This window comes from Schistocerca serialis, chromosome 4 (assembly GCF_023864345.2).
Source record: "Schistocerca serialis cubense isolate TAMUIC-IGC-003099 chromosome 4, iqSchSeri2.2, whole genome shotgun sequence".
Classification (NCBI taxonomy): Eukaryota; Metazoa; Arthropoda; class Insecta; order Orthoptera; family Acrididae; genus Schistocerca; species Schistocerca serialis.
Window position 1 is genome coordinate 147848895 of NC_064641.1, and position 4524 is coordinate 147853418.

The 4524-nt window shown below is 46.6% G+C and overlaps 1 pseudogene; it reads right to left on the minus strand.

Moving 5' to 3' along the window:
* Positions 1 to 4047: 4047 nt before the first annotated feature.
* Positions 4048 to 4165, minus strand: LOC126475940 (5S ribosomal RNA; annotated as a pseudogene).
* Between the last annotated feature and the right edge of the window lie 359 nt (positions 4166 to 4524).

Genomic DNA, 4524 nt, shown 5'->3' on the forward strand with positions numbered 1-4524 from the left:
TTCGGCGCCGGTTTTGGATAGCGCCATTTTGCTATGCACGGTATCTTTAACCACGACGGCGCGCGAATAGTTTACAAATTTAGCCGTTTCGGAAATGCTTACACTCTTGGCCGGAAAACCAATGACCATGCCCTTTTAACCACTAAAACCCGGTCTCCGATTCTTTGGTGAATCTAACTCCCATGTATAAAACACCTGGAAACGTCTGATTCTATTGTATGGAACTTGGCACCTAGAAACGACGGATAGGCTTCGTCCTCGTCGTAGCCCTCAGTGGTACATAACTCCACAACAGGTTACAGCGGTCTACTTGTTGTGACTTGGCAAGACAGCCAAGCCATTATGAGGTAGCCGAAAGGCACGCGTTTAAGCTCACGCAGGCTGGCGTGAGGTCTGTAACAGTTAAAGGAGTTGAGTCTAGTAAAAAAAGTACGTAGCTTCTGGAATACTTAACTTTAATCCATAATTGGTGAACATCGGTCTGACGGTACATGCATCACAAGATAAATAACAATTGATAATGGCGCCTTGCTAGGTCATAGCAAATGACGTAGCTGAAGGCTACGCTAACTATCGTCTCGGCAAATTAGAACGTAATTTGTCAGTGAACCATCGCTGGCAAAGTCGGCTGTACTACTGGGGCGAGTGCTAGGAAGTGTCTCTAGACCTGCTGTGTGGCGGCGCTCGGTCTGCAATCACTGACAGTGGCGACACGCGGGTCCGACGTATACTAACGGACCGCGGCCGATTTAAAGGCTACCACCTAGCAAGTGTGGTGTCTGGCGGTGACACCACACTACTCACCCCACCGCCGCCCCACACTGAACCAGACGAGTGTAACCCCAATGTTTGAGTGGTAGAGTAATTATGGTGTACGCGTACGTGTGGAAAGTGTTTGCGCAGCAATCACCGACACAGTGTAACGAAGACAGAATAAGGGGAACCAGCCGGCATTCGCCGAGGCAGATGGAAAACAGCCTTAAAAACCATCCACAGACTGGCCGGCACAACGGACCTCGACAGCAATCCGCCGGGCGGATTTGTGCCGAGGAGCGGCAAGCCTTCCCGTCCGGAAATCAAACGTCTGACTACTTTACAAGTGAGTGAATGTGTTATGTTGTCTCAAGACGTGCACACAGTTTCTAACATTAATATGTAATTTATTTTCGTAAACCTTGAATGCACGATTATACCTATTAGTGAGTAGATTACGACAGCATTTTCTATTTTTATATTTGGTAAGTGCTTAAAAATGAAAGCCATTAAGTAGTCAGCCCGTAAGTAATGAAATGAAGCACTGAAAATCAAAGCAATTACATAGTGAAACGACAACTTGGGCCAGGTTATTGTTTTAGCCGATTATGCGCATACATAGGGGCAGAAATCCATTCCAGTACGATTATGCCATAGGTGGTAAATCATTGGAAGCGGTAACGACCGTAAAATACTTAGGAGTTACTATCCGGAGCGATCTGAAGTGGAATGATCACATAAAACAAATAGTGGGAAAAGCAGGCGCCAGGTTGAGATTCATAGGAAGAATTCTAAGAAAATGTGACTCATCGACGAAAGAAGTAGCTTACAAAACGCTTGTTCGTCCGATTCTTGAGTATTGCTCATCAGTATGGGACCCTTACCAGGTTGGATTAATAGAAGAGATAGACATGATCCAGCGAAAAGCAGCGCGATTCGTCATGGGGACATTTAGTCAGCGCGAGAGCGTTACGGAGATGCTGAACAAGCTCCAGTGGCGGACACTTCAAGAAAGGCGTTACGCAATACGGAGAGGTTTATTATCGAAATTACGAGAGAGCACATTCCGGGAAGAGATGGGCAACATATTACTACCGCCCACATATATCTCGCGTAATGATCACAACGAAAAGATCCGAGAAATTAGAGCAAATACGGAGACTTACAAGCAGTCGTTCTTCCCACGCACAATTCGTGAATGGAACAGGGAAGGGGGGATCAGATAGTGGTACAATAAGTACCCTCCGCCACACACCGTAAGGTGGCTCGCGGAGTATAGATGTAGATGTAGTAATATAGTTGAGAATAAGATACAGTGATTAGGGAGTGTCTCAGGAAGCAAGAACTAAGGGGTAATTCAACGTTCCGGCAACAACTAGGCCAAGAATGAGAAAGCCTAGAATGGATTAGGAATGGATGTGGAAGGAAATCGGCCGGGGCGTCTTTAAGAGGAAACATCCAAACATTTGTCTTAAGTGAAATACGACATGACGGAAAACCTAAGTTCGAAGTACGAGTCCATTGTGGTAACCACTGCGCCACCTCGCTCGGTATGGTGTTAGAAGGCAACCGTGGTAAATTTTCCCTCACCGTATGCCAGACTGAAAAGGAAAAAATTGTAAATGCTGGTAGACAGTATCTTCCGCCCCGCATTTTTCCGTAGTTCGCAGGTCAGAATACTATCGATGTCGCGAAACTTTCTTTCCAGAGACGCAAAAATAGATAGGTCAGATCCTCCAATGTGTATTACAATTATTCAATGGTGGCAGAAAGGCGGGGTGGCTCCTCATTACAACCTGTGTGATACGGCAGAATGGTGATTTTTATAGCGTGATCTTTCTGACTAAGATATTGGGGGTGTGCTTTCATTTTCAATATTCTGTTTCCTACTTATGTGTGTCACATATTGGGATCAGATGAGATTTACAAGTAAATCTGCATCACAGAGGAGCCACACTTCATGACTACTGCCCATCTCGAGATGGAAGCGTTGCGGGCACGTGGCACAGCACGGAAAGTGTATAGCAACGATACGGGCCCCATATGAGGAATACATTTAACGCATTCGCAAGTGCGAATGTGGATAACCAACAGCTGTACAATGGAACGATGACAACGAAAATTTGTGCCAGAGCGGGACTCGAACGCTGATTTCCCGCTTATCGTGAGGGGTCACCTTACTATTTGGCTATCCGTGCACGATTCAAGGCCATACCCAAATTTACATATGTCGTGAACCGTGCATCTACAACCTGTAGTCGTACATCCATCGTGTACACTCCCGTAAAGGTAAGACGTGTTACGTGGAAGTCGCTTGCCTGGTGTCTGTGGACAAATACGATGCTCCAGTGCCTGTGGTATTACAAATTACGATGCAAAGTTCAGTTCAGAACAACACGTGCACAGCAGTAGCGAACCATATAAGGAAATCCACTGACACGAGATACCTTGACAAAGGGCGCAGTACTTCAGCCCAGCGTCGAGTATCTCGGAAACAACAAAGCTGGTCGGCTGTTTACATGCTGCTGTCAACAGTATCTACGGAAAGAGGTTTAAGGATGTTGACACAGTGAATAGGCGACAAGGTTCTAGACGCCCACGCCTCGTCACGAAACGTGGATGTCGAAGGCTTGCCGGCTCTGTAAAGCAGCGTAGGTGGCACTGTGTGCCGTATCTGAATACGCATGCGGTTTTTACGACGGTTGCTCAACCTGCCCCCACTCCCCACTTGGACTTGACCATTACACTTAGCGTGACCTCGGATACATGCGGATACGCGCTATAGGAGAATCACTCCCTCTGTGTGCAACCCAAAACGTTTGCTCTTGATGTACTTGTGTAGACTCCGAAGTGTCTCGCAGTACACGTCAGTGTCAATGGTTTGAGGATTTCGATGAGTATCGGACCTTGGACGTCGAAAAAGACGCTGAACATCACCTTGCCTGCCGAGGGCTTAGTGGTGACGAAACTACATTCGCATTCCTAGATGTCTCACTAAGGTATCCCAAAGAGGCATATGCTAATTTTAACCGGTTTGGTTGTTACGACGTTTTCATTTTAACACTTCTTATTAAACTAAACTAAACTCCTCCCGAACAGGCCATGAAGGCCCAAAGGTACCGACAGGCCGCCATGTCATCCTCAGCCCACAGGCGTCACTGGATGCGGATATGGAGGGGCATGTGGTCAGCACACCGCTCTCCCGGCCGTACGTCAAGTTTCCGAGATCGGGGCCGCTACTTCTCAGTCAAGTAGCTCGTCAGTTTGCCTCACAAGGGCTGAGTGCACCCTGCTTGCCAACAGCACCCAGAAGGCCTGATGGTCACCCATCCAAGTGCTAGCCCAGCCCGACAGCGCTTAACTTCGGCGATCTGACGGGAACCGGTGTTACCACTGCGGGAAGGCCGTTGGCCCACAATCTTTATACTAACATAAATCTTTTGCAATAATCAGATGTACCACTAACGTAATATGATGCTGGGCGCAAATTAGGTACAACAGATGCCAATACAATCAAATCAAATAACTGCTGACTAGCGTGGGTAGTTTCGAACTGTGGGAATTAGCTAGCTGCGCGTTCCTCATTCGGAAGAATAAAGCTGTTTCTTTTGTTATTATTTTATCTCGAAACACTTTTCAAAATGTTTGATAACGATTTCACAAATACTTTCTTCAGACATTTTAGCACGGCAGTCGATGCAGAATAGATCCGCAAGTTTGCAAGGTTATCATAATTTAGCTGAGGAATAAACAAGTAAAAACTCTGGAACA